The 13,087-nt window shown below is 31.8% G+C and overlaps 1 protein-coding gene across 1 annotated transcript in view; it reads left to right on the top strand.

The window, feature by feature from the left end:
* Nucleotides 1-9,760: 9,760 nt before the first annotated feature.
* The window catches only part of LOC128181547 (cyclic nucleotide-gated channel rod photoreceptor subunit alpha-like), a 39,351-nt gene continuing 36,024 nt past the window's right edge, over nucleotides 9,761-13,087 (top strand). Inside the window, exon 1 of the mRNA XM_052849987.1 lies at nucleotides 9,761-11,040. The gene's annotated coding sequence lies outside the window, so the exon portion shown is untranslated. The remainder of the gene's footprint in view (nucleotides 11,041-13,087) is intronic.

The following is a 13,087-nucleotide window of genomic DNA, read 5'->3' on the forward strand; positions in this document are numbered from 1 at the left end:
GTTTTATCCAGAAAGAAAGTGTACTTTCGTTTTGCATTAAATGCATTGGCGGATCAAGAGGGAAGGCGGCGAAGTTTGCAATTGTCTAAATCTATTTCATTCAAATCTACAGTAAAAAGTTTATACTGTGAGGAATTTATTACAACATATTTTGTAAATAAAAAGGACACATGTTCGTATGTTAATCTGAATAAGTTTAATCTTTAGATTCATTTCTAACATGAAACAAAACTTAACGGCGGTGCATCACTACTGTTCAAATTGTAATTTGCATCAATAAAATGATAACAAAAACAATTATTAAATTATTAAACACTGCTGTAGAATTTTCTATGAGTTAAATTGCTAATTCAATCATAATAATTGAAGTTTTACTGGATTTGTTGGTTCGCTGGAACATTTAAATGTTGATCAGGCACGTAGCATCATTTGGGGGTGGGGGCACCTTTTCTCGCAACCTACATGTACATTTTAAAAAATAAATTAACGTATAAAGGTACATGGAGTTTGACTGTCTACTTTTTGAGAGCTTTAAAATAATTGACATGAAAGGATCGAAAAAAGTTAATCATGTCTATTTTTCTTTTGCTTGTATTTATTTTTTGGATGAGTTTGTCCTCCCACCGTTACACAACAATGTTATTTGCTTGTGCATTGATAAAACAAAGTTAACGTACGTCCTTAATTATGAACTATCCATAATGACGATCAATAAAAAAAATAATAAGGCTGACAAGTGATTATCAATTGTTTAAAATGTTATGAAAAGGAAAGCGATATTTATTTAGAATTCTGTGATGCAATATTCATTATTTCAATTTGGTGTATCTACAAGAATTTAGTATAAAAGCACTCACATTACGGAACAAAACAGTTAATAGTGTATCGTTTTAGTAATATCATAATAATGAGATTTTTTTCATATCTCTATATATGTTAAAAAAAAATACGATGCACCTATCAGTTACATAAACACTATGTTTAAGAACCTAACGTATATGAACAGTTTGAATTAAAAAGTAGTATACATCAACAAATACCTCAAAACAACTAGATGAATTGGTAAATATATTCAAAGACAGATATACTTTACTTTTTACACTGTGGTTTACTTTGACTGTAATGCTCTATAGTCGATGTTTACCACATTGTCGAATTAACTCTCACTAACGTCAACGTCAAATGAAGTCAGTATTGATTCTTCTGGCAGAGACTCGAAAGGGAAAATAGTGAGTTGTTCTTCTTTTGTTATGATAATAAATAATGCGATTCATTGTTATGGAAGTCTAAAATTACACCTATCACAGTATTACACATTAGTAATTTCTTCCAAAATGGAAATACATGTACCAAACCACTTTAGGAAAACATGTACATTTCTCTGTTGAAAGAACAAGCCTCCTGATGTAGATCTCTATTTGTACACATTTCGCTATTATAATACTGATGAAAATAATAAGATTAAAGTTATTCAATTTTATGAATTGGGATAATTATCAAGTAACATTAGCTTACCCATTATTTGCCCAGCAATTCCTCAAAGTTTGGCGGCTCTGTTGCCGTTGACTGCGCTATTTTTTTTAAACTATTATTTTGTGATGTTTAATGTTTTCAAAGTTTCACTTTGGAATTATAATGTATAACCACGACCCTTTTAATTATCCCCCAGAAATAAAAGCTCTATAATACGCACCATACACAAAATGACTGAACACTGGGAGGAATTTTATTTACCAGAAGTATATATTTTTTTTATTTAAAGTGATGCATCAATTCTGGCCAATTCTGTTAATTGCTGATAAGAAATAAATATACAGCAGTAAAACTTGGTTCTAACGAAACCCTAAGAACCAGTAAATTTACCCCTATATCCCGTCCAGAGTGTTTATTTCTCTCAAACCATATATATCAATGGTACATGAGGTACAAAATATAAATATTAACAAATGTACACATGTAAGGTCAAGTAAGGAAGAGTAGAGAAATCTAAACAAATCGAGCTAATATTTCTTTAACAAATATGGAATATTATGTATCCGTAATTCGTTAAATTCGTCGTGTAACGAATTCGTAATAACTCGCTATACATGTTTTCCCCACGATGACCACCATTTGTGGTTATATAAGGCATGAAATAAAATGCCTTACCCAGAAACGTTATAAATAATTTGTTGGTAAATATATGGATTTTTTAAATCAAATCATTAAAAAAAATTTGCCTTTCAGTATTTATAAGTTTTGAGACTTCAAAACAATTCATAATAAAAATTGTAAATTTTGTTAATTTTCACCTCTATGGGACTTAAAATCAGTTCGTTATAACCGTAAATTCTTTAAAACTGAATTTCTTGTAACTGTAACAGTTTGCATGTTAAAAATTTTGCCGGGGGCTCCATTAAACGTCCAAGATTTCGCTCTATCCGTGTACATACTTAACAGGTTTTACTGTATACACAAATACCACCAGATCATTATTGCAAGCAATTACTATTGTCAAGCATATAATTATACAAACAAAGAACTTCAAACATTTTGCACTTGGTGCTTCGCTATTAAACTTACATTACTGAAATTTCGTATCAAACGTGATATTTTTGTGTTCTGCTTCACTTTGGAATATCCTGAAAGCAATCATAAATAAGTAGATGAACAAAGTATATAATGGAAAACGTGTATTTCTAATATGTAATAAGAAGATATTTTTATAAAAAAAATACCTCATTACAATGTTAACAACTTAACGTAAGCAAATTTTGACTCTGAAATTTTTGATGAAATCTTTGTGATATTGTTTTACGGTTAGGACTATGAGGAATTGAAACCCGCGTAAAATCGCGAGAAGTAGTCCTCGCAGATTTTAAGATCTCGCTTTTATTTTTCAGACAGTTTTGAACGATATAGAATTGTAACAAACAATTGACGTTCGCTATTTTTTTTATGCAAAACAGCGGATTCTATCTTTATTACGATATTGGTGTTCATATCTTAGTTTGAACATATCTATACTACTATATTAAAATAATAGAGTCGAATTTTTTTAGCTTTAATACCGATAAATCGGAAGAGTAGTGTATTTTGTTTTATATATTTTAAACATAATTGGTACTTGAAGATTACCAATTTGATTATATTTTTTCTCAATCAAGCTTTCTTAATTAATAATCAACGAAAATTTCTCGAAAAATTCCGGAAATCATCTGAATTTTTTTTATTTTACAATCTTGCGCATGCGCATTACATTCACGCTAAAGCACAGGAGGCTCTTTTTTTATGTTTCCACAATAACACATTTGCATGGATAAACTTTGAAACGAAAAAACAAATGTGTGCTAATTTTCATTGGAAAGAAAAAGAAAATACGGGAGATAACTCTAAGACAGTGCATTTACTATAAAAATTCCCGAGAGTTTCGAATGTCGACATGGTGTGTAAAAAAACGTTGTTGAAATATGTTGAACTCTGCAATTATAGAATTAAACTTTTCAAAGAAAGGTATAAACAGCTTCAAAATAGTTTGTTGTGAGCAATTTGACTGTTATTTTCAATGCAACTTTATTAATTTTCTCCAAAATCGTCTTGGAGCGATTCTGCAATTTTCTGCTACATTACGGGTATATGGGAGACATTTTAACTGTGATGAAAGCATTTCCCGAGACACGGTTAGTTTATTCCAACTCGGAAAAGTGTAGTGAAATTATTAGCATTATTGTAGACTTGAAGTTTGATTATGCAAATGTCAACAATAAACGGCGTTCCAATGTATCTATTTTGTAAATGCCCGATATCATATGCAATGTCAACCCGTGAACGCACGGGTCAAAGTCTAGTTTTATTGTATAAACATACACATACGGTTCGAACGCAATCTCTTACAACTTCCTAGGTTCGTATCAGACATTATGATAACAATTTACAACTGTCTGCGTATTAGTTTAAGAACTGGAATTTAGTCATAAAATGCATATAATTAAAATGACTGAATTATTAAACAAACGTAGATGTATCTATAAACAGTTTGGATTTCAATTTAGCCAGTAATGCACTTTAATTACGAGAATCAACCACACTCTCTGATACATTTTGTAAATGGTTGATCAGATAAAAAATATGTTTGTTCATATTGGCATATGTTAGATATCGTGATACTAGTACATGTATATATATTTACGGTCAAATCAGTATGGTGAGTGAGTTTTGATTTGTTATTTACCTAAATAAGTTTAAAATTAGCTGTTTGTTTTACAATAACATAGATAAAGGGAACTAAAGGATACAGCGAATTGATTTTGTGTCCCGTAAAAGTAAATAAAAAGAAATTGTAATCACAAATATTTAGTAACCATTTAAATAAAACAGTCTTACCGACACTGTTTTCACTTGGAACTCTTAAATATTGAACACAATAAATAAAAAAATCAATACGTTGGGTTTTTACAAATTTCTTCATTTTGCATTGTTTTTAATGCGAAATTTCTAGGTGTCCGGCATTCAACCGTAAGTTGTTAAATATCGCATAGAAATTTTGTTGGTAAAACTGCAAATGTTTATTGGACAAATTGAACTAAAGATATTGCAAAGTGAATAAAATGGTTGCAAGGGCTTTGTTTAACTTAGTTTTACTGTACATAACTTTGAAAACTTTGAATTGGCCTTTGAGTTGTCTTCAATGTCATTTGCAATCTGCATAAAGATTTAATAACAATTTGAACTATTTGTGATACTGTGGTTTCATTAAAATTCAAGGGTATCAATTTTCGTGGATAAAGTGGATACAGTTTCAAAGATACGTAAATTCGTGGCCAATGACTCTATCAATACAAAACATTCATAAAAATTGCAGTTCAATGAATATTAAATTTCACGGAAAAACTTATCAACGAAATCAACGAAAATTGGTATTCAACGAATATTGATGAAACCACAGTATATCTGGGGCGTTTGATAATAAAAATGTTAACGTTACTATGGAAACATCTTATACGTTATAGCACAATTGTTGTGGATTAACGCTCCCCAGGATTTCAAATCCACAACAAATCATTAAACACGACCTTCATAAATGAGCAAAATTCAAACTTTTTCTCAACAAATGGTTGTAGAAAGGACTCTAATGAACCCCATTCATATTTTTCAGATTTTTAAATCTTGAAAATAAGTCTGTATCTGCGCAGTTCGACGGCTGTTTTGAGTGAAAAGGCATTGTGCTATTCTTGTATGCATACAAAAGGACTTGTAGGACTTCATATTTATTGCTTCTATATCTTTTGGCAACATTTTTGGCCAGTTTTTGGCAGAAACAAGCCAGTTCAAGAAATGTTTACATTCTTATCCTCAAATGTACAAGATGGCCGCACATATCCCCCTTAAAGAACAAGACTTATATGTATATGAGCAGTTTGTATTTAAAAAACAAATACATCACAGTAACCTCCTGTTTTAATTCAATATCAAGATAAATATATAGATAGTTTGATGAAAAGTTAGATAGCTATATAGATATAGATAGAACGATTGATGAAATGGGTATTTCAAGTCATGTTTGATTTTAACTGTATAATGCTCAGCAGTCAAGATTTCCCACATTATCTAATTAACGCTCACTAACCTCATGTCAGTATTGATTCTTCTGACACACTGAATACGAAAAAAACCCCGAAAAAACGTGAGTTGTTCTTCTTTTAGAAGTATGATGAATAATGCATTTCTTGTTAGTATATATAGGTTTGGACATTCTAAAACGCATACAGTACCGCACTTTAGTAAATTCATCCAAAATGAAAATACCAAACCACTTTAAGTAAGCATGTACATTTCTCTTTTGAAAAGACAAACCTCCTGAGGCAGATCTCTGTACAAATTTCACTTTTATATATTAATGATGATTAAAATGATAAGATTAAAGTTATTTCATTCAATGAATTGGGATAATTAAACAACATACCATCCCCAGTTTTCGCCCAACCATTTCTTAAAACTTTGGCCTTGAATATTATTTTGCAATGTTTAAAGTTGGCAAAGCTTCACTTAGATATTTTAATGTTCAGCTATGACCCTTCACATTAACCTAATCCTAAAGGCTATAATACAGGCTTCAAGTACCACTACACACATTGACTGAGTACTAGTAAGGATGCAACGTTATTTTGATTACCAGAGGTATAAATTTGATTTAAAAGGTTGCAATTATTCTTCTGTTTAAGGCTGATACGAAATAAATATGTACACAGATACTTCCAAAGTCATCATTGCAAGCCATTCAGTAAAATTGTCAAGCACATGTACAAAGAAATTCTTAAATGCTTAAGACTGGTAATCAACTGATGTGACACATATGATGGTAAATGATTGAACAATTAAGCAGAAGGAGCGCATTGTATGGTTCTTTAGTCATGTGTTGCCAAAGAAACTAGAACCATTTTAACAAGACCTTGGTCTTTTGGTTGGATGTAGCTATCTATTTCTTGCGTCAAAACAAGTTGAAAATGACGCGGTTTCAAGCGAAATATGCATCGATTGCGTAGTCTTAGCTCAAAAGCCAGACAAATCTTGTCGATTTCAAAGCGCAATGGCTGAGTGGCTGACAATGAAATAGACAGGCCTACGTCACATTGCTGTTTGACACATCTACCCAAAGTCCAAGCTCTTGGTAAAATGGTTCTAAGATTTGTGATGTCTAATATTTAAATTAAAATATCACAACATCCTTTATTTAATACGTTTTTTGGGGTTCTGGACTAAGATTATTTAATGGACAGCTTCCTTCAACAAGTACATGTAAGTAAAAGAAAAATTGAAAAGTAATCATTTCATGGGACATATAAGTGTGATTTAGTCGATAACATTCAATTTGTTATTTCTTCTCTCATGTATCAAAATATTAATTTGAAGAAATATAAATCAATTTTGCATAATTTTGAAAGAAAAGTGATCCAATAAAAGGTTCCATATGTTGGTGAACCACCAATTAGAACATTACTGTAATCGAAATGCAATATTTTAAAAAAGATTTTATAACGAACACTGAAATTACGAATAACGATATATTTGATTAATTTATCATTTGTAACAACAATTATATCTACATCTTCTCTAGCAAATGCTTTCAAACTTCTTTTATCTAAACTATAAACTAATCATTCATTTGGTTTTTGGGAGTATTCATATTATTATCACCCCCCCCCCCCCCCTAAAAAAAATACTTTTTGATATTGGTTTTAACTTTTATGTTAATTTTACAGACTGTGACAAATTTTTGGGTTCCAGCAATCAATGAAATTGTCATTAGATTGGAAAATGTGCATCGAGTGACAGATATAGATATGTATGTTGACGGGTCTAAATGACCACGGTAGATGTATTGCCAACTTATGCAGGCCATAACAGTGTTTATTGAATGACCTTAATATTAATTCTATTTTGTATCATAGCTTTTTGTTATCATGGTATATCTCAACAATCAAGGTCAAAACAGAAAATATTCTGTGATTATTCTGTGATTAAGAAGCATTAACACCCGAATTTATCAATGTTCTAATATAATTTTCATTATCATTAAAAAGGTAAGGTTCGTTTTTCGTGAAATATATAGCTAAACTCGACACATTACATGTTTCATTATGCAAAACAAACCTATTTATCAAGGCTTTGTAAATGTTTTATTATCAATAGTTTTTATGCTTTGATCGATTAATAAAAATATACAGTTGATTGTACAAAATATTTAGAAATAAACATCAGATTCAGAGATGACAGGGCTGTTCATTCTGTATATCATACATCTCTGATTCCCACTTAGATTGTCGCAAAGTCTTCTCTACTTATCTTGCAGTTGCAATCACGTGACAAGTTGGCCATGACCTACATAAATGTAAATATCACATCATAAAAAGTTCGATGACTTTACTCCCTGCTGGGCTCTGTGACATCATTCCTCTGTTTCATTACGTTATACTATAGGAAGACCGAGGCTACATATATAACGCTAACCTCTCACAAAAAGGGGGGAAAAATGCGACTTACGACCAATATATAAATGATGAAAAATGACAGTTACCATAAATGTCCATTTAAAACCAGCAAAATACGATTATATATTTAGAGACAGGAATAATTTGTAAATTTCAACGTTTTTTTTTTTTTCAAGGCTTTTTTTTTTTTTTCAAGGTTTTTTTTTTAATAAACTTTGCGCACTAAGAAGCAATTGCATGACTATCAGGGACTTGGAAGATGCACGATCCAGCTAGTCTTCAGGTATCTGCAGGTCTTTAGCTCTCCGGTCTGATCAAAATAGTCTTGAGTTATTTTGTAAAAAGAAAAAAAAAAAAAAAAAAAAAGAAGAAGAAGCGCGGACTTGTTTCCTTGCTGAGCTTTGCTGTGAATCCCTCTGGTGTTGTTAGAACTGTTTTCAGAAACTAAATGATGGCGTTCAGTTAAAATTTTCAAACCTTCTACAATTGTCACCCTCGGTGTGAAAAGTAAGTTTGCAGACACAATTAATCACCCCGATGATTTCAACAAAATGCACTGTGACGAATTTAACCTACGAAAATAAAAAATCAATGTGTAGCTCTGAGTGCAAGATGTGGTCTTCAATAAAGCTCTTAAATTTCAAATTTAGACAATTTTCAATATTTACCCCAATTCATATATATGGTTGTAGAAAAATGCATTATTTTTATTTAACAATATATTCTAAAATACAATTTTCAATATTTACCCCAATTTATATATGGCTGTAGAAAAATGCATAATTTTTATTTCACAATATTCTTAAATACATGTACTCTGAAATATATCGGTAAAATTTCAAAATGTGTGCGATACATAGAAAGCGATGAAAATGTTATTTAAAAATAAAAATACAGATTTAAATATTTCAACACCTTTAATCCTAAGAAAGGAATGTAGAATGGGATTCCCTGATGTCCTGTTTAACAGCTGAGGAGTTTAACAAAGGATCAAATATTGTTAATTCGATGAAATAATCTTATTGCTATGTATTACTGGTATATTATTTTTCAAATTATTTTTTATAGTGCCAAATATATTGAGAGCAAAAAAAGTTTTATACATTGCCTTGCATAACGTACAATGTCAAACGAGAAATGGGTTTTAATATGATACAGATGTAGTTATACTTAGAAATGTATATTAAAATGTAAATATATATATGCTTAAAAAACGATACACATACGTTGCATTAAAAATAAGACTACCCAACTCAGAACATAAATTAACTTTTTATTAAAACCTATAAAAGTTTATATTTGGACATTCTTTTATATGTTATTGACAAAAACAGTATGCAAAAACGACGTAAAAATAAAATTGTTTTTAAAACTGATGCAACGAGTATATCAAAATATTGAATTTTTTTCTTTCTTTTTTACAGCTTGTCTACTAATGTGTTTTAATTAGAGGAAAATGTTTCAAAATCTCCTGAAAAAAGAAACCCACAGGGACTTAGTATTGTGTTTGGTTAGTATAGCTAGAGTTTTTCAGGCATTTAATAAAATCGTTACTGATACATTCTACTGGCAATGTGTGACATCAGATATTTTAATAATATTTTTTAAAAGCATTAAAATATATATAACTTGGTAACATAAATGTGTACGATATAAAAAGCCAATCTGCCAATCTCTCTCTCTCTCTCTCTCTCATTTCAGTCTACGAAAGTTTTAAAATCTGCGAATTCAAAAAAGGAACCATGCAACCGAGAGGGAATATAAAAATTCTAGTTCATTCGAAATTACTGGCCTATAATTATTGAGATTATTATTGAATATAAATCAAAACTACATCAATCAATATCAGAAATTTGTAAAAACTGATACCCATAAATCTCTCACATATACGGCAAACAACAATAGATGCCCCCGATCGTTGATGGCAATCTGGAATACCGTTAAAAATCGGAATAATGACGGACATAAAGATGAGATGACACCTTTCATATTGGAAATTTTCGGGTGCACTAACGATTTTTCCATCATTCGGAGGGTAGTTTAGAATTCAATTTCTTTGATCAACAATGGAGATTAAGTCGCTGATATATTCATCGGAAGCATCAAGATATCGAGAGCGACAATGCGACCACATAACGGCCCGGGCCTCAATCATCCAAGGTCATACACAATCCATGCACTGTTTCACTACGCTGGTCCATGTATTAGTGTTTAACGGCAACCGTGTCTCCCAATGTACGCATCTATAATTAAACCGGTAATTACTAGATTTCCGATACCACGAAATACCCAGGGGAGGGTCGGTTTTACCCCGAGTCCTGGCGTCCTAGCTGTGTGCCTAGATTCCACGGAAAACCGCCGGCCGGACACACGGAACTCGGACGCGTGTATATAAAGGAGTGAACTACCGAAAAATCCCGACACCGGACCAGAGTATGTTCCCAAAAGAAGAAAAAAGGCTTAAACAAAGATGATAGAAGGCCCGTGGAATCGATAGAAGCTGGAAGAGAGTCGGCCCCCCAATGATCTCGTCAAAAATCGATATCAAAAATAACAAACTTATCCCAGATTCTACACACAGGCAAGATTCTTTGTAGGTTTGTATGATGAATGCAGAAAGTCCCAATCAGACTCCGTGAATAATAAAAATTGGACCAAGAGAATCCGGCGACAGCGGAGCGGGGGACGCAATTCTCGGGCGATATTTGGCGCCATTCTTGGTCGATCGTCTGCGGGTTGGGTGCTGGACTCTCTGGACCGCGTGCGCCGGGTCTAATCACGCTGGATTTATTTTCGGAGTCACGAGAACTGATTTTTTTCTTCTCTTTTTCTCTCTAACCAACTCTCTCTACTTTCCTATTGGAGTGATTGTCGACGCGGACAAAATAGGAAGTATTGACCAAGATGGCTCTGTGAATTCATAGATCTCCATACGTCCCTTATGCTGTGGTAGGTTCGGGAGGAATTGCAATGGATTAAAAAGGAAGTTGTAATAACGAGGAGGAAATTGTCGCTAACACTGTTGATAGAATCATCTACAAAGTGTTTTCAACATAGTTCAAGGATTAAACAAGTAAGTCGTTAATAAGCGTTTAAATTAAATGAAGTGTTGTTTCATTGTACTTAAAATTAAACTGAGACGAGATAGACGCCGTATTTGGCTTGTTAAGGGCTTTATTAACTTTGTTAAGACTGCCGCCTGTGTATGTGATGGCGAGCAAAAATCGATTTTAGCGTAAAAGCAAAAATAAATGTGAAAATTAACGGAATTTTACTACATCGACGCCCTTTTCTGGCAATTTTTCCGGTGACGAAATTAAAGCTTTCTGCTTATTAGAATTCCCGTCTGTCAAAAGTCAGGCATGAAGACGAATGCCGTTCTCTTATAGAGACCTCATAGTAATCAATTTTATATATTGATTTGTAGAACTATCGATGCTTTTAAATCGAGGTACTTACAAAAGATGAATGATCTCGTTTAAAAAAAACCCCAAAAAACAAAAAAAGCAATTAATATTATTAATTTATATAGTGTCAAACTAACGAGGAGATATACACAAAATAAATAACAGTTTTATTCCCATTGTTCTTGAGAGTGAAAGAACTAAATGGAGAGAAAGAAACACAAGGACAAAACGCAAATATATTTCATTATGTAAAAAGGTTATTTGAAGGGCGTTTCAGCCAAACTGACATAAAATTCCATTGAACTAAATTGGTCTGATGGGATTTCGCTCATTTTGTCTAATTAACTCGACGAATTTATAAAGAGAGGAATAAATTCAGCCAGCAATCAATACACCGGAAGTGAATAAAACACCAGGTGCTCTACGCTTTTAATTTGAAAATCAAACAAGAAAATGAATTGCGCCTAAATCAGAGAGAGAGAGAGAGAGAGAGAGAGAGAGAGAGAGAGAGAGAGAGAGAGTTTTGGTGGTTTGATCATACATGTACTTAATTATTTTATGGTGAACACAAAAGGAGTAGGCACAAGTTCTGAAAACTTAGAACACGCTTTCGTACATAAGTAGTGATGTTTACTTATGAACACAAAAGTATCAAAGGTCAAGAAATACATGTCCGCATAAATAGTGGTTGAAATTTTGACAGTAGATAAACATACATATAATTTACAAGAGAGAGAGAGAGAGAGAGAGAGAGAGAGAGAGAGAGAGAGAGAGAGAGAGAATGTAATTATTTATCTCGCCACGAGTTTTGGAACCAGGGAAGGCTTCATGAAATGGTCATTATAAAAAAAAAAAAAACGATGGAAACTTTTACATATTATAATATTAGAGGAAGCTCTTGTTAGCGTTGACAGTAATTCATTTAAGCGGCGGAAATTTTCAGCAGTGAATTCGTCAATATACTAGTATTGGAAAGACCAACGCATAAATGAAAGTACGCACAGTGAAACTAAAATGACATATGATAGAAAATGGTCTTATTCCATATTTACAGAGGAAATGAATGTTTTATTGTATGTTTACAAGTGAGTGTATGGAATTATTGAGCAATTGTTTTTTAAAGCAATATTAGCTTTAATTTTTTATGAAAATGTTATACATGCAATGACAAAAATATCATGGTTTTTGAACCTCTGTTGCCTTAAGTTTTGTTGGAAAAGCCGTTAATAAACCGTAATTGAAGCAAAATTGAATTTTTGTCGTTCTGTACAAAAATTGAATTGTTATATATAATATTCCTTAGAAGAAAAATCTTTCTTCTGACAAAAATTTTAAATATTTTTAAAAAAAATCTTGATACATGTATTTTTTATACAAGTTAAGTTACATGCAGACTAAGCATACTAGCAGGTTTTTCCAGCAAAATAAAATTCTAAAAAATACAGCTCATATTGCTTTAACGTGAAGTTTTGGTACAAACCAAGACTTTTATGTTTTAGTTACTTCAGTTATACTTTCAAAGTTGATGTTATTTCTATATTTAAGGTAGATGCTAGATAGAGGTTACCGGTAGATTTATTATTATAAAGCCAATTGAAATGTCAAATACATTACACGTATATGTACACTGATATTGGAAATTTCATGAATCAACTTTTCGTCTTTATTTAATAATTATTATCAACAATTATTGTTATCATAATCGAAATGGAA

The sequence above is a fragment of the Crassostrea angulata genome, chromosome 4 (genome assembly GCF_025612915.1).
Source record: "Crassostrea angulata isolate pt1a10 chromosome 4, ASM2561291v2, whole genome shotgun sequence".
NCBI lineage: Eukaryota > Metazoa > Mollusca > Bivalvia > Ostreida > Ostreidae > Magallana > Magallana angulata.